The sequence below is a fragment of the Geotrypetes seraphini genome, chromosome 1 (genome assembly GCF_902459505.1).
Source record: "Geotrypetes seraphini chromosome 1, aGeoSer1.1, whole genome shotgun sequence".
NCBI lineage: Eukaryota > Metazoa > Chordata > Amphibia > Gymnophiona > Dermophiidae > Geotrypetes > Geotrypetes seraphini.
This window is the reverse complement of record NC_047084.1, coordinates 94535402-94558263: the sequence shown is the minus strand read 5'-3', so window position 1 is coordinate 94558263 and position 22862 is coordinate 94535402.

Genomic DNA, 22862 nt, shown 5'->3' with positions numbered 1-22862 from the left:
TCTGTAACATGGACTTTGGTTAGAGAATTGGGTTCACTTTAGGCGGGCTTAAGCGTGATTCTGTATAGGACGCCCGTCGGCTTTTGAGACCAGGCATCCTATACAGAATCCGGGCCAGTATGTACAAGAAGAATGCTATCATCCATTTTAAAAATGTGACACCCTGGTGTTATATGTAAATTTGCTGTCATCCTATGAGCTACATTGTGAGCCTGTTGGGACAGATAGGGAAAATGCTTAAAGCACCTGATTACTATTCAATGTATTGTAAAGTGCTTTGATATCCGTGGAGGAAAGGCGATATATCAAATAAAAAAATAACCGTAACTGTAACCATACTGCTTCTGCTATACATGCTGTATTTTCGTAGGAACGGTTACAGGATGAAACGGGGGATTCTATCTGCTGGTTCAACAAAGCAGCATGCAGGGGCGCTTTAAGACCCATCCACCGGTGCAGAGTCACTTGGGACAAGGAGAAAAGGCGCGCCAGGTTCTGAAGGAGCCGTGTTTTCTCTCATCTCTCCTAACTGCTGCTCTTCCGGGGGATTCTGTCAGCTGGTTCAACACAGTAGCACGGAGGGACTCGGATGTGTGATCTAGAATCCAAAAAGGGGTCATCTAACAAATCGTTTAGAGCAGTGGTCTCAAACTCGCGGCCCATGGGGGCCACATGCGGCCCGCCAGGTACTATTTTGAGGCCCTCGGTATGTTTATCATAATCACAAAAGTAAAATAAAACAGTTTCTTGATCTTATGTCTCTTTAGCTATAAATTACAATTAAGACTTAGCCAAAAGGAAAGATTTATAAACTATAAAGAGTTTTACCTCATGCAAAATCGTCATTTCTTTAATAAGACATTAACTATTTTTTTCTGAGGCCCTCCAAGTACCTACAAATCCAAAAGGTGGCCCTGCAAAAGCTTTGAGTTGGAGACCACTGATCTAAAGTGAACCAGCAATTATGGTTGGTGCAGCAACGACGGTGCCCTAATGGCATGTAGAATGCCTCTTACACCCAGCTCCCAGCCCACGACTTCTTCTGGAGTCCCTTAGGAGGACGGTCCACCTCTCTTCGTTCTGCCATCTCAGTGAGGGCTGGCGGAGCTGCAGCGTTTGACTCCAGCCTTTCAAGAGCAGGGAAATTGAAGCGGAGGAGCCCCTATTGGCTTGGCTCAATTGGGGACATGGAATTAGAAGCTGACTGAGACTGTGGGTTGTGAGAATGAAGGGGATTTTCTTTTTGCTTTATTTTGGTTGGGCTTGTTTAATTTTGCTAATCTTTTTCCTGCTTTTATTTTTAGGATTTTTCTTTGGGGTTATTTGATATTGAAGTTTTCCCTTATATTGTGCCTTTTACGCACCTATGGTATTGAATGTTTTGTATTATCTTTTTCCTCTTCCTTATCTTTATATAGGTAAACGTAAGCAATTGTTTCTTTCATAGCTACTATAGTTAGATTGTGATCCTGTTGAGACAGAGAGGGAAATTCAAAGTACCTGATTAGATTTTTGGCTATTACTTAAGTCAGTTTAATTGCTTTGTAAACCTCTTTGAATCCTTTGGGAGATTTAGCGGTATATAAGACATTAAGGGCTCCTTATACAAAGGTGCGCTAGCATTTTTAGCGCACGCTACTCAAAAAATTACCGCCTGCTCAAGAGGAGGCGGTAGAGGCTACCGCACACGGTATTTTAGCGTGCGCTATTCCACACGTTAAGGCCCTAATGCACCTTTGTAAAAGGAGCCCTAAATGAAATAGCATCTACAGTATTGTGACTAGTAGGAAATTAGCAGAATAAGAGAACCTTGTGGCCTATGACCGCTATCACATTCTAGGCATTTTTCTGCGTTACTGTGGCAAACACTGATGATTTTTTCTTTCACTTGGATCACCACTAGGGAGCTATCGGAGAACAATGAAGAAAATGAGCATAATCCTCTCCTCAGTTTTAGAGAACATGAAAAAGATGATTTTGGAAGGAAGCATCAATATTACTAACAAATAAGAGAAGAATTGGCAGGAAATGAATTGCTATCATTTGGCAAAGCATCTTTCAGATCTACCAGATAGGCTAAAGAATTTGTAATCTATGTGCCTGCCAACTGACTGCCCACCAAATATTTTTGGCCAACTTCTATTTTTTACTGAGTCACAATACCCTGAATCCCTCATTATTATTTCTAAGATGTGAAAAACAAGCCATGCAAGACTGAACAATATAGCATGGGATTAGTTGTAAAAGTGTATCTTTCTGTACATGTATTTAAATCACTTATTGTCTAGATTGCCAATACAAAATGTTGGTATGCTCAAAATATGTGGGTATGCCTTTAAGGGAGAAATATACAGGAGGAAAAATTTTGAAAGGGATTAGGGGAGAACTACCGTAGATCTATCCAAATGTGTACGGTAATACTAAGGGAAACACATTACATAATGCTTCACCTGCTTCATATTCAAACTAGTTGGGTAAACAAAGTTTGGGGCACTCATTCTGCAAATTGTTTTAATTGTAGAGATGTTTTGGGAGTATATCATCATTGACATATCACATATTTCTGGGTTAGATTATGGTACCATTTGGAATTTCTGGTGGAGCATTCGCTTTTTTGAAGTGTGAAACTGTGTTTGTTGGATTTAGAAGATAATTTGGAACTTGAAATGGACAAAGTGTCTCTTCATATGGAAAGTATGCTTAATAGCCAAGAGCTGTATATTGCCATGGTGGATAAAACAAAAAGCACCTACTATAACATTATGGCGTAACCATATGCACATTCTATCGCTAAAGGAATGCTAAAGGAGAGAAAAAGATATCCTGATTTCTCAAGCTATGGATTCCACTCCAGAACTCATTACCTAGATTATGAAGCAATTTAATTAATAGCCTAGTTTAGTAAATGGGCAGGCGAACTGGAGGCAGAAGAGGAGAGACAGAGACAGGAGAGAAGTAAAGAGTAGGAAGGAGAAGGCAGGATGAAGGCGAGAGAGCAAGGGGCAAGTGGCGAGAGGTAGCTCCGCCGACCCCCAACATATTCCACCGGAGTACCCCCTTAAAAGGGGAGGGGGCCAAAAGCACTCAGAGATCGAATTGGGCAGGCGAACAGGAGGCAAAAAAGGAGAGAGAAAGCAGGAGAGGGCGCACAGAAGAGAAGTAAAGAGCAGGAATGAGGAGGCAGGAGGAAGGAGAGAGAGCGAGGGGCAAGTGGTGAGAGGTAGTTCCGCCCACCCCCTGACGAATTCCACTGGAGCTACCCCTTAAAAGGGAAGGGGCCAATGGCACTCAGCCGTTCGATGAGCATTGAAGGAGAGCATTAAAGGCACTCGCCTTAGCAAGAATGCCTTTGTGAAGGGCCTTAAGAAGGAACGAGTCACTGTAAAGTAGAGCAGAAAGGCAACCACAGCAAACACAGAAGACACACAAAAAAATAGGAGAGCAGAGGGCGACCACAGAGGACAGCCGCAGCAGCCACAGAAAACAGCCACACGAATCTCAGAGGACAGCCACAGCAGATGCAGAGGACAGCCACAGCAGACCGGCAAGCAGGCAGCAATGGAAGCAGAAGACAGAAGCAGGACGTTGAGCTACCCAGTTTTCTGCTCCGTCTGCCATATGTATGACTACCTCCCCTCTGGGAGGTGGTCTTATGTATGCACTCAACGCGGGGAACTGAAGAGCCTGAAGAAACAAGTCAGACTCCTGGACGGCAGAATACTGGAAATGGAAGCACTTCAAGGAGGAGTAGGACAGGGATACAGAAAACATCGAGACAGAGGAAATCATCGAGGAAGAAGTCCGAGAGTTAGAGAAGTTCATCAAGGAGGCATATAGGGAAGCCGTGGAAAATCACCAGCAACAGTGGAACTGCCGAGATAAACCTACAGAGTGAAGGCCATATGGAGGACAACCACAGGGAAGAAATGGATGACACAGCAGCGAGATCTGGAAACAGTGGAGGCAAGATGAAAAGTCCGGTGCAAGCCAACGCCAGGATGAGGGAAGATGGAAGTACACAGAGGACACGAACCTAAGGCTGGAGAGATGGGCATACACCAGGGACATGGACCTGTGGCTAGAGAAGCAAGAGAAGATAGGACAGCAATTGTTGTGGGGGACTCCATCATCAGATAAGTCGACAGCCACATAGCGGGAGAAAGACAGGATCAGCTGGTGACCTGCCTACTGGGAGCCAAGGTAGAAGACATAGTGAACCGCATCAACAGTATCATCGACAGCGTGGAAGAGGAATATACGGCGGTGGTGATCCATGTGGGGACAAACAACGTGAGCAACAGGGAAGTACTAAAGAACCAGTTCCGGATGCTAGGAAGGAAACTGAAGACCAGAATGCAGAGGGTAGCATTCTCGGAGATCCTACCAGTACCCAGGGCTGACGAGAAGAGGCAGACAGAGCTGCAAGCAGTCAATGCATGGATGCAGCGCTGGTGTGAGGAAGAAGGATTCCACTTCATGCGCAACTGGACGATGTTTTGGAGGAAGAGCAAGCTCTTCAGGAAGGATGGACTCCACCTCAGCAGAGACGGAATGAGGCTACTTGCAGGCAACATCAAGAGAGAAATTGAGAAGTTTTTAAACTATGAAGAAGGGGAAAGCTGACAGTCGACCGAGAGTCATTGGCTCGGGAACTGATATACCCAGAGGATACTGTGCAGAAAGACAGCAGGGAAGACTCACTGGATCATAGGCAAGACATAAATCCTGATGGATCGAAAGGGACACAAGAGGGAAGGAAATGCAAGAAAGTAACAGGCCGCAAATTCAAGTGTATATACAAGAACGCAAGGAGCCTAAAGAATAAGATGGGTGAATTAGAAGCTATGGCACAAAAAGATAACCTTGACATCATCGGTATCACAGAAACATGGTGGAACGAGGAAAACATCTGGGACACTGTGCTACCGGGATACAAGAAATACTGCAGAGACAGAGTGGCTCAAAAAAGGTGAGGGCATTGCCCTATATGTTAAAGAGGGAATTGAGTCTACCGGAGAGAACACGAAGAATAAGTTAGAGTCTCTATGGGTCAAAATTCCAGGAACAAATGGAATGAAAACGAAGATCGGCATCTACTATCAACCCCCAGGGCAGTCCAAAGAAATTGATGGAGAAATAACGGACGAGATTAAACGCAACTGCAAGGGGTGGTTGCAAGAGTAGAGAAAGGAGAGAAAGGGATGGAGAAAGGGTGGAAAACTAGTATTATGAAAAGATTTCAAATGTGAGTTATGCTTTGTTGTGTTGAATTTAATAAAAAAATAAATTTCTCCCTCTTGGAAAGGGACTCTATGATAACCCATATGATAAAATAACCCGGCTGCAAGAGGAGCCTATGATTGATGGGCCTCAGCCTTTGTGGCTGAAATAAGCTTGGCGAAGGCTAGATATGCCTTGCCTGTGTTTCTGAGGCTCGTTTTCATTAAATGGTTTGTGATTACCAGTAGCCTTACTCAACACAATGTGTGAATTTTGCCATATAATGTAATGTAATGTAATTTATTTCTTATATACCGCTACATCCGTTAGGTTCTAAGCGGTTTACAGAAAATATACATTAAGATTAGAAATAAGAAAGGTACTGAAAAATTCCCTTACTGTCCAGAAGGCTCACAATCTAACTAAAGTACCTGGAGGGTAATAGAGAAGTGAAAAGTAGAGTTAAAACATACATAACATAAAATTAACATTACAAAAAGCCGAGTCTTCATGACATTCATACCCACTTCCATCTAGTGCCTGAACAAATAGGAATCTCTCCTTACATGAAAGCAGATACAAACTGCTGCGTTTTTAATAGTTTTTTAAATTTTAATCTGTCATCACATAGGTGTAATTGCCTCATCAATGCGTTCCACATTTTAACACCTGCCACACAAAAAGCAGCTGCTCTAGTCTCAGCATATTACACTTTTTATCTATTTACTTTGTTTTCTGTCCCGTTCTCCCTGAAGAGCTCAGAATGGGTTACAGGTTAACATATATAATATGCATAGCATACATAACATACAGTCGGATGGGTTACAATTTGTCACCTTATGAAACATTGTGCTCATCCTAACTTTGCCTAAAAAGAGGATCTAGTGCCATATTCATCACACACACATTTCTTTTCACACTATTCTACTGAATGATATCATTTTGAATGGGAAAATGGTAGCTTTATTACAGTTACAACAATCATTTGATATTTCAAAATCTCAAGGTTGCAATTGAAATAGGCCATTCAGAAAGGGTTCCCTGACAGGTGAAATTTAAAAGATCAGTATAGCTTGCAGGGTCTATGTTTCCAGATTTTCAAGGACATCAGGCCGCCAAGTGGTATAAATTAATATCTGAATATTTGGCGAAGAAACCTAAAACAAGCTTAAGAGACATTTGGAGTATAGAAAAAAAAAAAAAAAGCAGCATATTTCTGCTACGCAATGGCCATGGAATTGGACTTGGAGAATAAGATGTACAGAATCAGCATCTATGCGACAAACTTGTTTTTTTTTTTGTTGTTGTTGTTATATAGACTATTTTAGACCCCAGTTTGTTTACAAAAGTTGGATAATTTAAAGTCTAATAGATGCTGGCACTGTCAACTTGAAATAGGGACACTGGATCATCTTCTATTTTATTGCTAGCTGATGCCCCGGCGTTGCACGAGTATTTAATTATAGCAATAACACTGTAAATGGATTCAAATAAAGATACTTTATAGTGGTGAATGAAATTATTTTTTTACAGCTTAATAAAAAGTACAATATTCAAATTATAATGTGAAATATTTGACAAAATGAATACAATACAACTAACGCAAAACGTGATTAGAAACAACATTTTTAGTTTCACCTCCAGGAGCAAGAACATATAAATTGTTGGGTGAACCCAGCCTTGAGCAAGCAACATAGAGTTGTGGGCCGAGAGACCCCCAGAACATATCACCCCAGGTAGTGAGGGATCTGCATACCAAGTTTCGTTCAAATCGGTCAAGCCATTTTTGAATTACAGTGAGAAAGACAGCTTTTTACATTTTTTCCATTGACATGAATGGGTGAACTCTGATGTTCTGTTTGTAGCTCCGTCCATGTGTGCAGGTGGGCCGCGAGACCCCCAGAACATATCACCCCAGGTAGTGAGGGATCTGCATACCAAGGTTCGTTCAAATCGGTCAAGCTGTTTTTGAATTACTTGTAAGAATGGCAGCTTTTTACATTTTTTCCATTGACATGAATGGGTGAAATCTGATTTTCTGTTTGTAGCTCCGCCCACGTGTGCAGGTGGGCCGCGAGACCCCCAGAACATATCACCCCAGGTAGTGAGGGATCTGCATACCAAGTTTCGTTCAAATCGGTCAAGCCGTTTTTGAATTACTGTGAGAATGGCAGCTTTTTACATTTTTTCTATTGACATGAATGGGTGAAATCTGATTTTATTTTTGTAGCTCCGCCCACGTGTGCAGGTGAACCGCGAGACCCCCAGAACATATCATCCCAGGTAGTGAGGGATCTGCATACCAAGTTTCGTTCAAATCGGTCAAGCCGTTTTTGCGTGATCGCGGCACATACACACACACACACATACATACCTCCGATTTTATATATATAGATTGATACTCAATTTTTGGAAGTCAATTTGGGGCAAAATTAATATGGTGTCAGGTGTCTCGATTCCATTGTCGTATGATGTAATTTTATTTGGGACATTGTTGAAACTTAATAGTCCAATTGACAAATATCAAAATAGACTTCTTCTGATTATGACTGGGGTGGCCATGCAATTAATAACTAGGAATTGGAAAAATTGGGACAGGTTGAATTTTTCTTTTTGGTGGGAAACACTTTGTTTATACTATAGATATGAAAGAATGATAGCAGAACAATCTGGAAATAGTAAGAGGTTCAAAGAGATTTGGAGTCCATTGGATGCATTTGTCAAACAGAATGATTAAATCCTTAGTTCCTGGATTTTCTTAGATTTCTACACACATCCAGGTAGGGAGGGTGGGAAGGGGGAGGGAGGGGGCAGGTTAATGTGTTTCAGTTGTTTGCAAGAATATAAGTGCTGTTATATGATATTTTTGAATGTATAATTGTTGCACTTTTTATAAGTTTTGAAAATCAATAAAGATAAAAAAAAAAAAAATAGAATGTAGGACTTTCTTGGTTTGCATATCCAAATTTTCTCAGATGTTTCGAAGGAAACTAAAAAAAAAAAAGATGCTAGTTTCTTTTGTTGAAACCCGGAGTGATACAGATTGGAGGAGGGGTTTTTTTCTCCGCTACCTATGCAAATGCATTGTTAGGTACCATTCTTTAAAAAAATGTTGTTGTTTTTTTTAGCCGAGTCAGCTGAAAAATTTTTTAACTCTAAAGCGACTGGAAAATGGAGGAATAACAACAACTACTCAAGATTAGAAATATTTGCTCCTCATCTAGCAAAGGACAGTTATTTCTCTTTATTAATATAATCTTAGTTAAATATTACCCAATAATTCTTGGATCAGTCACAATGGATGTAATAGTTAAAGATTATTCTTTTGCTTTGTTTTCTTTACAAGCTTAATTACAATTCCTATTATCATTTTTATGTGTTAATCACACTATCTGTACAAGATTTTTATGCTTTGAAGATGTTTGAAATTCAATAAAAAAATGATTAATAAAATATAAAGGTATTGAAAGGTAAAGCGTTTGATGAACAATCAAGATTACTTTTTATTGAAGCGTGCACTTTTTTTTACAGAGTGCTCACTCTTCAGGAGGAGAGCACACTTTTTCTCGATAGCATGTGCAATGTACATGCACACAATCACTTCCTGAATAACCCAAAATACGTGGGATCTCTCCCTAACAAGAATTGTAACAGCAGCGAACAAAATCCCACTTAATCTCAAAAAAATATATAAATATATGTGATAAATGAGGGAGGGTCCTCAGTCTACACAACTCACAAAATAGGGGAAAGTTTGCAAAACCCCTTAATTCAGAGTTCACACACAATAAACCCACAGGGGTAAATGTTGTGGTAACATCCCTGGGCTCTTCCCGTAAATAGATAGAATGAATGAGTCAAGGAAGACTGTAATATCAAATAAACCCCCAAATCAATGGTGGTGTTAACCCTTTCAGGACCATAAGGATCGTAGGCCAATTTTTGTGGTTTTGACGACATTTTTATGGTAAAAAGGGCTTGCAGATGCCAAAAAATTGATTTTTTTTGTGAAATATCATTATTTTTATTTAAAAAATCACACTTCTGGCTTATGGACAGTGTGGCAAGTGAATCTTCTCGTCAATCTGGCAACGACGCTAATGAATGAATGTCGGAACCAGTTTGTTTACATAAAGGCAGTATCATATGGAATCCGTACATATCAAATTTAGAACTGTAGACTATCCCAATCAAAATTTATAGGATTTTAAAGTTATGGGACAAATATGTCCCTTGGTCCTGAAAGGGTTAAGTCGCTGCTGTACAATTCAAAAAATGCCAGCGTCCCAAAAATCATCGCAACAAGCCGTGTAAACACAGGGCTCCTTTAACTAAGGTGTGCTAGCATTTTTAGCGCACGCAGGAAATTACCCCGCGCTACACCGCGCACTACGCTTCTAGAACTAATGCCAGCTCAATGCTGGCGTTAAGGTCTAGCGCGCGCTATTCTGCGCATTGACAGCCCTAACGCGGCTGAGTAAAAGGAGCCCACAGTGGCAATGTAGCCGGAGAAAGCAAATGAACACAGTACTTATCTTCAAAAGAACCATAAACAGCGGAGCTTTCTCCGGCTACATTGCCACTGTGTTTACACGGCTTGTTGCGGTGATTTCTTTTGGGACGCTGACATTTTTTGAATTGTACAGCAGTGACTTAACACCACCTTTGATTTTTGGGTTTATTTGATATTACAGTTATTTAGCACAGTCATTCTTGATTCACTCTCCAAGTGGGGCTTCACCAAAGTCTTGTAGAGGGGCATCAACAACTCCTTTCTTCTGCTGGCTATTCCCCTTTTCTACGCAACCCAACATCCTTCTGGTCACAGTCACTGTCTGGTCACATTGTAGATATAGGAATGCCCCTTCATTTGCCTTTATTTCTTCAACATCTTGTATGGAGAACCATAAAGGTTTTCTTTTCTCTTGCTTTCGTTTATTTATTTATTTAAAAATTTATATACCGCATACAACTATGCAGTTTCTATATCACATACATAAAATCTTGTTTCACTCCGATTATCACATAGAACATAGACATGTCAAGACAACATTGTTAATCGTCCCTGTTATAATAGGGATAGAGCACAAATTCAATCAATTCAGAAGTACAAGCAAGCTTTAAATCATACATTGATGTCAGAAAAATTCTAAAAGGCGATTATCAACTGAGATAAATTTTAGCATAAGAAGGCATTGGCAAATAATTGAGTTTTCAGCATTTTCTTAAAATTCATCCTCCCCATACAAAACCGCAGGATTCCAGGCAAGGCATTCCATTGATGCTCCGATCCTAGCATGCATAGTCGACATTCTACCCTCCAAACATAATTTCATCCCATTTATATCTCTAAGCTCTCTTCTCGGTTTATAGATCTGGAAGAATTCTTGTAAGACCTTTGGGGAAGCGTGATACATTGTTTGATGTATAATCGCAACAATCTTGGAACTGCACTCAGTGTAGTTTCTTCAACACAGGAGTTATGAGTACTCCTAGGAACCCCAGTGATTAATCTTGCATATAAATAGTTTCTTTCAGCTTGGACCATTGCCTTCCACTTCTCCTATGTCTATCCAACTCAACAGCTCTTTCTTCAGGTACTCCCCCTTTTTTTACTAAAGCCAGCATGTTTGAAATCAAGTCATATGGGTGGTGTATGTCTGCACTCCGCTTTAGTTCTTGCATCAAGCCATAACTTGTGATGCTTACTATTGTCTAGGTGGTCACCCACCTGGATATTAGAAACACTTTCTCTATTTGTGATCCAGCAACACTCCCTTTCCTTGTGATGTTTTTCCGGTCCCACAGATGGGACATTTCAGTTCGCATTTGGCAAGTTGGAATCACAAAACAAAATGGATATCGTTGATCAGATCGTTGTCCGGCTTCTCTATTTGTAACAGAGGTCTGTAGATGACACCCGTGCAGACACAGGTTCTATCTTCTCTCTCAAGCACAATCCAGACCGCTTCCTCTTTTCCCCAGGATCCCAGCGTTTCAGCCATTTAAACATCGTTTGTCACATAAAATGCCATTCCTCTACCACTTCTGTCTTCCCTATCTTTCCTAAAATGATTATAGCCCAGTAACATAGAAACATAGAATATGACAGCAGAAAAGGGCCACTGGCCCAACAAGTCTGCTCTCCTAAGGACTCTCTCCCCTAAGTACTTCCTCGAAGTGAAACCACATGCTTATCCCATTTTTCTTAAAATCGAGCACGTTGCTTGCCTCAATTACCTGAAGTGGAAGATCATTCCTACGATCAACCACCCTTTTGGTGAAGAAATACTTCCTAGTGCTGCTATGAAATCTCCCACCCCTGAGTTTAAACGGATGCCCTCTTGTTGCCGTAGGTCGTGTAAGGAAAAAGATGTCTTCTTCTACCTCAATACGGCCAGTAACATATTTGAATGTCTCTATCATATCTCCCCTCTCTCTGCGTTCCTCGAGAGAGTATAGCTGCAACTTACCTAGACATTCTACATATGGGAGATCCTTGAGTCCTGAGACCATCCTGGTGGCCATTCGCTGAACCGACTCCACTCTCAGCACATCCTTTTGCTAATGTGGCCTCCAAAATTGAAGTGAATGTAATTATAAATTATTCATCAAAAAATAGAAAATATATATAATAAAACATGTATTAGAGTGCTCAGTGTGAAATCTTATTCAAAACCAACAGGTTTAAGGAATAAAGATGTATTGTAACTACATCATTGCACTCACCTGCCTACCTGCCCTTCAATACTGGTTAAATCAAATCTGACTCAAAAGATATCAAGCAGTGTAAAAAGTACTTAGCTGGATCCTGAAGAAGATGAGATCAGATGATAAATACAAAGTCCAATGTTGTTACACTCATCTTCACAAGATGGAAATATAAGTATGTGTACTTGTAGGTTGTTGCAGTTGCTAACAGTCATGCAACGAACTAATCCATATTGGTAACGCTGGCTTTGAAAAAAGTATTATAAAAGTGAGTCCCCAAAACAAAAAAGTTGTTTTAACTGCTTCTACAAAGATCACCATATATCCAAAAACTCCAAAACTCCACAACGTGAAAAGTTGAAATATCCAAAATCTCCTCAACACCGATCGTGTTTCACTATGAATTGCTTCATCAGGAGGAAACAATGTAAACTAAACAAAACGTATGAAAAAATGCAGTTAACAAACAAATAACATATATCAAAAAGAACGTGTAAACTCAAAAATAAAAATTACCCTCAGACCTCCTAATGGAGGAAGCACGTCGCCAGAGAACGGTGATGAATTTTGTCACTGTGTCATTTTCTACTTAGGCGCCTAACTCAATCTGCAAAATATCTATAATAGCTTCAATACTTGGTAAAAAAAAAACAAAATTTAATTGGGTGATAGGTGCCTATATGATTTTATAAAGGACAGACGCCTATTGCATGGCACTTACTGGTGCCTAATGTCTAAGTTGGCATTTCTATGGGTGGAGCATGACTTAGGCACCGCTAAGCACGATTCTCCCAAAACTTAGGAGCCTAAAATGTAGTCCTTTATAACCCTGGCCTACATTTCAAGTGCCTAAGTTTTAACATAGGTGCCATCAGCCATGAATCTGTAAACGGTGCCTAAGTGTGATTGACATGCAGCCGGCGCCATATAATTTTTCTCCAATTTATTTATTGTTTTGAACTCCAAAATTGAACACAATATTCCAGATGAGGTCTCACCATGGACCTGTACAACGGCATTACAACTTCGGGCTTCCGGCTGACAAAACTTCTTTGGATGTATCCCAGCATTTGCTTAGCCTTGCATCCCATTCGCGGGAATCATTGAACCATGTCTCTGTGATAGCAGCAATATCCAAGCCTGCCTCAAACATCAGGGTTTGTAAATCCTGAACCTGTAGGCATTGTGCTCATTGCTTTCCATTTGTTGCTAATGAATAAGGTGTTTAGATGGTTTGTTATATTATTATTCCCTTCCACGGTCATGCTTTTGCTGAGGTCACTTCCTGAATGCCTCTTCTTCCTAATGTCATCCCCACCTCCTTGTTTAAATGCCTAGAAACATAACGTAACATAAATCTTTATTTTTATACCACACACCCTTCCTGTTCTAAGCGGTTTACAGAAAAATGGCGCCGGCCGCATGTCAATCACACTTAGGCACCGTTTACAGATTCACGGCTGATGGCACCTATCATATAGGCACCTATCACCCAATTAAATTTTGTTTTTTTTTTTACCAAGTATTGAAGCTATTATAGATATTTTGCAGATTGAGTTAGGCGCCTAAGTAGAAAATGGCACAGTGACAAAATTCATCACCGTTCTCTTACCTGCGGGAAACCATCAAGTTTCATTCTTTAGGGCCTATCTCAACCTCAGTCCTTCTACACCAGCATTCTTCAATTCAAGGGTCAGTGTCTGTGTCTATTTGTACTCTGATTCTTTCCTTTCTTCTTAAAGAATGACATGAGGATGGTTTCCCATGATTAACCATAGAGATGGGGACAACTGTCCCCGTTTCATTCGCTATGGCAAATCTTATATTCTTATGTAAGCCAAGTATAGGACAATCAAGCCATTGTGACATCCCTGATGAGTTTGGCTCTTATGCATTGGTGGAATGAGGCATTGTGATGTCACAGTATGAGCTCTGGAATGTTGATACTCTTTGAGTTTTTCCCAGGTACTTGTGGCCTAGGTTGGCCACTGCTGGAAACAGGATACTGGACTTAATTGGACCTTCAGTCTGTCCCTGTATGGCCATGCTTGTGGTCTTATGTTCGAACCATCCTGTTTCATTCTTTAGTGTCTCTTTCAACCTCAGTCCTTCTATACCAGCATTCTTCGATGCAAGGCTTGAGGGTCAGTGTCTGTGCCCATTTGTACTCCGATCTTTCCCTCTCTCCTTAAAGAATGACATGAGGATGGTTTCCCGTGATTAACAACAGGGATGGGGACAACTGTCCCCGTTTCATTCGCTATGGCAAATCTTATATTCTTATGTAAGCCAAGTATAGGACAATCAAGCCATTGTGACATCCCTGATGAATTTGGCTCTTAGGCATTGGTGGAATGAGGCATTGTGATTTTCACAGTATGAACTCTGGAATGTTGATACTCTTTGAGTTTTTGCCAGGTACTTGTGACCTGGGTTGTTCACTGTTGGAAACAGGATGCTGGGCTTGATAGACCTTCGGTCTGTCCCAGTAATGCGGTAAACCATCCCCATCTTTAGAGTCTATTTCAACCTCGGTCCTTCTACACCAGCAATCTTTAATGCAAGGCTTGAAGATCAGTGACTGTGCCCATTCATACTCTGATTCTTATATGAGCCAAGTATAGGATAACAAAGCCATTGTGATATCACTGATGTGATTGGCTCTTAGGCACTGGTGGAATGAGGCATTATGACATCACAATATCTGCTCTGGATACCAGGGACTGCCGTTCTTCAGTGTCTATCTCAACCTTCTACACCAACATTCTTCAGGGTCAGTGGCTGTGCCCATTCATACTCTGATTCTTCCCTCTCTTCTTAAAGAATGACATGGGGATGGTTTCCCACGGTTATGCATGGGGACGGGAATGATGATGAATTTTGTCACCGTGTCATTCTCTAAGTCTAACTTTAGGCATTCTTTATACGAGTCAGCCCCATACTGTCTGAATTTTTCCCCAAGGATCCTTTTTCCTGCCACAGAAAGATGTAGCCCACCGTTACAATAGAGCTTTTTGTTTTTCTATGCAATGCTCATTGTCCTATGTTTTTAAAACCTTATTACTGATACCAGGCTTTCAGCCACTTGTTGACTTTCTCTCCCTTTCCATAGATAATACTTTGAAAAATGTTACATTCTGAACCAAAGACTTCAGCCCCTCCGCCAACCACTGGAAAGCTTGCTGCACTCAAAGTGTATTATTGTTGGCTAGATCATTGGTCCCCAGGTGAGTTGCAATACCAGTTTGAAGAAAGGGTATGTACTCTCCTCGAATCCTAACTCCACCAGATCCACTCAAAAATTCAAACTATCCTTCCCCTCTTTAAAAGGCATACCCCATACAGGAAAATTTGGAACATCCCTCCTCTTCAGGATCACCGAGCTGTGGAACAGCTTCACAGCCCATCTTCGAAGTTCGACCTCCCTACAACGCTTCAGGAAACATTTGAAAACTTGGCTTTTCTCCAAAATGTAACTACTTCCTCCCTCTCCTTTATACTAAGTCCCCTCTTTCCCTCCTTTTTACCAAGCCCGTCTTCTTCCCATTGGAGTTCCTTTCTTTATTAATCCCTGTAAACCGTGTCGAGCTCCACTTCTGTGGAGATGATGCGGTATATAAACTTAAGGTTTAGTTTAGTTTAGTTTAATTTACTCTTCATGGCTCTGCTGCCATGATGACAAAATGAAAAGGAAAAAAAAAAAGAATATTCCTGGAAATAACACAGGAGACAACATAAAATGAAAATTTCCTGGCTGCCCGTCCCTACTATTTGAATGTTAATGTGTAGGGGTGATTCCTGCTTTACCTTTTGGAACCCTGCAGGCCTTAAACTTAGGCCAAGAACCATCTTTTCTGCTCTGAAGCATTCTGGATGTGTTTCCAAGATCTGTGTGTTGCCAGCCAAGGATATCTACCATCACTGGAATGCTATTGCCATGTGAATCTGTAGAGGAGAGGCAGCTTCCCAATCGTTACTATGAACAGTACCTTGTGCTGTTATCATTTGGACACATCTGGTGTCTCCCAAGGACCTTTTACAAGAACACTGTTCATTATTCTTCTGTGTGACCAAAAAGCCCCTGCTGGACTGGTTCTGATTGGTCATCTATGGATCACCTGTGCGCGCCCTAAGAAATTGCCGCTTAATTCTGAGTTAAGACAATTCTAGGTTTTGAGGGAGCCTAGACTGAGAGTTGTGTCACTTCTTTGCGCTTTGCAGGGACAATAAGAACTGATAATAATAGAATCTTCCTTGTGTGCCTACTCTCGACTGAGAGCGAGGGAGTCGGAGGCTGTTTGTATTTGGGACACTGCTAAACTTGGTCTCTGATTTACAGTGTGTACCACGAAGGTCTGGCAAATCATTTGCATGGGCTGTTACCGGAGGGAAGCAACCTTGTGCTGACCGAGCGAGGATTCTTCATCTACCCTGGCGGGACTTAAGGCTCACTATATGCTTGTAGCTGAGAAGATAAATCCATCACCATTGGAGTTGACATCTGCTGGACCCTGGGGTGAGGCAGGAATTTATCTCTATAGTCTTGCTGGGCTAGATTAGGATCTCGTTTGGAACGGATAAGGTTCTTTTGGTACCCTTGATGATTGCGCCAAGCTAATCATTACAGATTTGCTGCTATCTTCTGTTATCAGGAATCAGAATTGTTAAGATACTGTGTGATAAATTAGTCATAATTTCTAATTGCTTAGGGCTCCTTTTATAAAGCCGCGCTAGGGCCTTAAACGCGCGCTAAATTGCCACGTGCGCTAGCCGCTACCGCCTCCTTTTGAGCAGGCAGTAGGTTTTCGGCTAGCGCGCGCTAATCCGGTGCGTGCGTTAAAAACGCTAGCGCACCTTTGTAAAAGGAGCCCTGAGTAATTATATATGTACTAACTCTGCTGGAATATTTACTGAGATATTTCTGCATAATTATTAGTGTGTTATTTTATACATGTATTTTCTTAATTTTTATACTAAAGTAAGTTTCAGATATTTTCTGGTCTTATCTTTCCAACAAGATTGCAAAAGTCTGAATCCCTGGGATTAGCATTAGGTGTAAAGCCCTAGACACGAGCACAGATGCTTATCTGATTGCCTGACAGATTTATTATGCCTAATTAGCCTACAAATGATCGTATGATTTGATGGTTGCTCGCGGGTAGAAGTGAATTGATTTTTCACTCTTTCAAAGAGTACAAAGACCTGGAGACACTCAGGGGGAAATTCTAGAAACAGTGCCTAAACTTAGGTGCCAGTATGCACCCTGCGGATCCTGGGCACCCCCAATGAGAAGATCTGGCCTGAAATCACAGAACTCCCCGAATACAACAAGATCTCCTTCAAGGAGAACCCATCCATACCACTGGAACATATTGTACCAGATGCATCTCCTCCAGCCCGGACCTGCTCAAGCGCTTCCTAGTGTACCCATCCAAACAGAGGATCCGGGACACAGAGAACCACTGCCTGCCCATCACTCGGAGCTCCCCATCCCCCAGTGCAGTGGGAAGAAAACCCGGCAATATCTGCAGCATCAACATGAATACCGCATTGATCAGCCCCTGGAAGAATCTGTGGTTGATCCTGAATTGATCACCCCCATATGTCATGCGATGATGGAAAAAGCCCCACCCTCCAATGTAGGTGGTGGTGTGCGGAATTTATCAGAATGAGAGCGAGAGTTGGAACATTGTCTGTGACCCAGTAATAACGTTATCTTTTAATCCCCTGTTTTATCAAATATGTTTTTATTAAATTTATTGTAAAGTGCCTAGACATCATGATAGGCAGTACAGTACTCCCCCGAAATTCACGGGGTTTCCGTTCCAGGAACACCTGTGAATTTTGAAAAACCTCAAATGCGGTTTTGAGTCTGTAAAAAGGAAGGAGAGGGCAGCTGGGGTGCCGGCGGGTGCACTAAATCATACACAATATGCTCTGGGGGAGAGAGGAGGAGGAATCGTCTGTGCAGAAGGCTGATTGGCTGACAAGGGGGAGAGAGAAGGAGGAATTGGCTGTGTAGAAGGCTGATTGGCTGACCAGGGGGAGGGAGGAGGAGGCTGTGCAGAAGGCTGATTCGTGGACTCATTTCCTGTATCTTCTGACTGGAAGAGGCAATCAGAAAATACCGCGAATAACTGAGTCCGCAAATCGCAAATCACCAATTCGTGGGGGAACACTGTATATCAAATAAATCATAAACTTGAAACCCTACTGGCACCTAAGTTAATTAACAAACGCTGTTTAAAATGGCAAAAAAATGCAATGTTAAATTTCCTACCAGTTCCTAAATAAAATACACTGGAATCATTTTATGGTACCTAATGCCACAATGGGCATGGCTAAGACCAGAAGTGGCATTAGGCGCCATAAAGCACCTACGTAGGGATGATTCATAACAAGATAGGCACTGGACATGTAGGCCTGGAAAATTCTGGCCTACATTTCTGGTGCCTATCTTTCTCAGAGGCGTGATTCTCTATAGAGTGTTGTCGTGTGATTGACATACTATCGGCGGCTGCTTTTTTAGGTAGCAGCCGATATCGGCGCCCTATAGAAAATCCAAGCCTCAAAGAAATTGAATGCAAATACTTTTAAAACAAATAGGAGGAAATATTTGTTCACTCAAAGAATAGTTAAGCTCTGGGACTGGTTGGCAGGGGATGTGGTAACAGCGGTTAGTGTATCTGGGTTTAAAAAAAGTTTGGATAAATTTTTGAAGGAAAAGTCCATAGTCTATTATTGAGACAGACATGGGGTAAACCTCTGCTTGGCTTGGATCGGTAGCATGGAATGTTGCTACTGTTCGGGGTTCCGGAATCTTTTGCTACTCTTTGGGATTCCAGCATCTTGCTATTGTTTAGGATGCTGAATGGAATGTTGCTACTCCTTGGGTTTTGGCCAGGTACTAGTGACCTGGATTGGCCACCATGAGAACGGGCTACTGGGCTTGATGGACCATTTGTCTGACACAGTATGGCTATTCTTATGTTATAGAACTTTTAAAAGATTTAATTTTTTTATGATAGGCAGTAATTATAGCTGGCTATTTAATGGTTTATTCCAATACTTTCCCCTCTATTTGCATATTTTTGCTTCTTCCATGATAATTGCCATGTAAGTGTAACTATTCCTTGTTTAAGAACATAGGAATTGCCATACTGGGACAGACCGTAGGTCCATCAAGCCCAGTATCCTTTTTCCAACAGTGGTCAACCCAGGTCCCAAGTTCCTAGTTAGATTCCAAGTAGTAAAATGGATTTTATGCTGCTTATCCTAGGAATAAGTAGTGGATTTCCTCAAGCCATCTCAATAATGGACTATGGACATCACTTTTAGGAAATTATCCAAACCTTTTTTAAACCCTGTTAAGCTAACTGATTTCACCACATTCTCTTGTATGACGTGGTATGTTGCCAGTTTCATCTTAAGAATCAGAATTACACACAGTCATATACCCCCCCCCTAGCCCAGAGCACAGTGTGACAATTGGCTGAGTCACTGAAATGTGTTATCATTAATGCAAGTTTTATGCCTGAAGATTAGTAAATCAGCACCATTAAAAGCAGTATGACTGCAGTAATTAATACACGTGGTAATCAGTGATAATGCTAATGGGATTAGTTTGCCTTAGGAAATCAGCCCAGTGATTTGCCCATGTAAATAAACAGAAAATTCACCTGAAAAGGATCTAAAACACCGGCAATAATATTTAAGGGAAATACATTTTGCATTTTTTCTTTCAAGCTGTCAACATAATACTGCATTGATGCAGAAGGTGGGAATCCAATTCCCTAATGCCATTGTTTAGCTTTCTGACTTTGGTGCATTCTTTTAATTGAGTTCTGAGTTCACTGCAAATAAATAAAAGAAGCAATTCAGCTTTATATTGGCTACACAGGATAGTAGCTCGCTATCTCCAAATCTCACCACAGACACAGTGAAACCATTTTCCATTCTCATTTAATCTGAAACTGCAGTCATCAGCTACACAGCATAATTGAATCGTTCAAGTATTAAACCTTTATTTCAGGGTTCACGGTAACCTGGGATTATTTTTGAAGTTCTTCTTTTTATAGCTGCTGCTTTTCAGTAGAAAAAGGCAGAACAAAGTCCTAAGCACAGTGTTATGCTAATTTCAGTATCCGGCTACCAGCCTATACTTCAAAAACATAGGGCTCCTTTAACACACGCACCGGATTAAACATAGAAATAGATGGCAGATAAGGGCCACGGCCCATCTAGTCTGCCCACCCCAATGACCCTCCCCTACCTATCTCTGTGAATAGATCCCACGTGTCTATCCCATTTGGCCTTAGAATCAGGCACGCTGCTGGCCTCAATCACCTGAAGTGGAAGACTATTCCAGCGATCAACCACCCTTTCAGTGAAAAAGAATTTCCTGGTGTACTCGTGCAGTTTCCCGCCCCTGATTTTCCACGGATGCCCTCTTGTTGCCGCGGGACCCTTGAAAAAGAAGATATCTTCTTCCACCTCGATGCGGCCCGTGAGATACTTGAATGTCTCAATCATGTCACCCCTCTCTCTGCGTTCCTCGAGTGAGTACTGCTGCAACTTATCCAGCCGTTCCTCGTACGGGAGATCCTTGAGTCCCGAGACCATCCGGGTGGCCATTCTCTGGACCGACTCCAGTCTCAGCACATCCTTACGGTAATGCGGCCTCCAGAATTGCACACAGTATTCCAGGTGGGGCCTCACCATGGATCTATACAACGGCATAATGACTTCAGGCTTACGGCTGACAAAACTCCTGCGTATGCAACCTATGATTTGCCTTGCCTTGGATGAAGCTTGCTCCACTTGATTGGCAGTCTTCATGTTCTCACTGACGATCCCCCCTAAGTCTCGTTCTGCTTCAGTTCTTCTTAGGATCTCGCCATTAAGGGTGTAAGTCTTGCATGGATTTTGGCTGCCCAGGTGCATGACTTTGCATTTTCTGGCATTGAAGCTGAGTTGCCAGGACCTAGACCAGTGCTCCAGTAGGAGTAGGTCGTGCATCTTATTGTCGGACATTGAATTTATGTCTGTTGTGCTTTTGCCCACTACGTTGCTTAGTTTGGCGTCATCGGCGAATAATGTTATTTTACCTCGCAACCCTTCTGCCAAGTCTCTTATAAAGATGTTGAATAGGATCGGGCCCAGGACCGAGCCCTGCGGCACTCCCTGAAAAACTACTGCCTGCTCAAGAGGAGGCGGTAGCGGCTAGCGCATGCAGCATTTTAGTGCGCGCTAGTCCGCGCATTATGGTCCTAGCGCACCTTTGTAAAAAGAGCCCATAGTATAGACTGCAAACTTTTAATAATTCCAATATCTTAGCGTACGCTACTAGTCAGAATACTGTACTAAGAAAGGACATTTTGGTGATAAGCTACACTGCAGTTTTCGAGGGAATTTACCTGAGTATTTAAGACATATATAAAGGGCTGCAGTGTGAATATGAGAAAGCTCTGAGGGCCACCAAAAGGGGAGTGTATGGCACAGTGGTTAGCGCTATAGCCTTAAAACCCTGAGGTTGTAGGTTCAAATTCCACACTTTTTTTTGTGATCCTGGACAAGTCGCTAGGGGGTCCTTTTACTAAGGCGTGCTAGCTGTTTTACCGCACGCTAAGCGCTAACAGGTCCATTAGAGTGTCCATTAGACTGTTATTGAGAAAGACATGGGAGAATCGGTAGCATGAAATGTTGCTACTCCTTGGGTCTTGGCCAGGTACTAGGGACCTGGATTGGCCACCATAAGAACCACTGGTCTGACCCAGTAAGGCTATTTTTAAGTTCTTAATCCCCTATTTCCCCAGGTGCATTAGATAACGTGAGAGCCCACCAGGACAGAGAGGGAAAAATGTGAGTGCCTGAATGTAAACCACTTAGGATATAAATGATATACAGTGCTCTCCCGACATTCGCGGGGGTTCCATTCCAGGAACCCCCGCAAATCTCGAAAATCCGCAAATACGGTTTTTCATGGGGGAGCCTGAAGAGGGCAGCGGGAGAGGGCAGCAGGACATCAGCCGGAGCGCCGCGAGTGCAGAAAATCACTCGCGGTTTGCTCCGACCGCCTCTTCCTCCACGAAGTCAGGCCTTATCCAGTCAGGAGCTGCTGCCCTCTCCTTGTCGGCGGTTCGCGGTCTGAAAATACCGTGAATGACCGGGACCGCGAACCGCCGACTTCAAACAACCGGGGGAACACTGTATAAGTATTACAAATAAATAAAAGATTTCAAGCTTATACAACCAGAGAATGGCCACCCAGATGGTCTCGGGACTCAAGGATCTCCCGTACGAGGAACGGTTAGAAAAATTACAGCTATACTCACTCGAGGAGCGCAGAGATTAGGGAGACATGATCGAGACGTTCAAATATCTCACGGGCCGCGTCGAGGCAGAGGAAGATGTCTTCTTTTTCAAGGGTCCCTCGGCAACAAGAGGGCATCCGTGGAAGATCAGGGGCGGGAAACTGCGAGGTGACACCAGGAAGTTCTTTTTTACTGAAAGGGTGGTTGATCGCTGGAATAGTCTTCCACTTCAGGTGATTGAGGCCAGCAGCGTGCCTGATTTTAAGGCCAAATGGGATCGACACGTGGGATCTATTCACAGAGAAAGGTAGGGGAGGGTCATTGGGGTGGGCAGACTAGATGGGCCGTGGCCCTGATCTGCCATCTATTTCTATGTTTCTATGTTTCTAACCTACTAATTTTGTAAAACGCCTCAATCTGTTTTTTTAGACTGGGCATTAAACATTAAGACTAATATTGATTCTAGAAGTTTTGATAAGCGATCAATCAAATTGTATAATAAACTTGAAACTTAAAACTTGAACACTTCTCAAATATATTTTAAAAACTCACTTTATTTTGGCTTGTCAGAATTACTACTGCGGCTTTGTAAAAGGGGCCCTTAATGAATGCAGGTTA